Raw genomic sequence first — 516 nt, 5'->3', positions numbered from 1 at the left:
TATTTTTCTTAACTCTATTATTTTCCTTACAGATCTTATGGTGGACAGTTGCTTGTTTCTGTCCACTTTTGAAAGTGTAATGGGAGGCAGATCGTGGCTCATGGGCTACTGTGGAGACTTAGGTTTTATTCAGAGAGAATAGGAGGCGGTCGCAAGAATTTTATGAGGGTGATGACCTCACTAGTACTTCAAGGTCTGCTGTATTAAGAAGGGAGTGTTGGGGACAAGCGTGGAGATCATTTAGAAGGCTTCCACAGTTTGACCCAGAGGTATCCGTAGCTAGATTATGCATTCATATGTGAAGGAAGGACAGCTGGATGACATGATGGATTACGTCAATATTAAGGGGGAAATGAGTGTCCTGACGCAGAGTGCAGCGTCTTTGCCCAGACAGAAAGAACCCCGGGAGGCTCTCTGTTCTCCGTCGTGTCTGACGTCACTCAGTAGTGAAGGAAAGAAGCTCCCCTTCTTTGCAGGAGTCTAGCATCCCCCTGTCTCTGCCGCTCCACCTCACCA

The 516-nt window shown here is 47.1% G+C and overlaps 1 gene segment (V, D, J or C); it reads right to left on the bottom strand.

Moving 5' to 3' along the window:
- LOC101561250 overlaps window positions 1-516 on the bottom strand; it is a 42,386-nt gene that overhangs the window by 41,140 nt on the left and 730 nt on the right.

Source organism: Octodon degus, unplaced genomic scaffold, assembly GCF_000260255.1.
Source record: "Octodon degus isolate 3935 unplaced genomic scaffold, OctDeg1.0 scaffold00276, whole genome shotgun sequence".
NCBI lineage: Eukaryota > Metazoa > Chordata > Mammalia > Rodentia > Octodontidae > Octodon > Octodon degus.
Note: the sequence above shows the minus strand (reverse complement) of the source record. Positions and strands in the feature narration are given on the sequence as shown.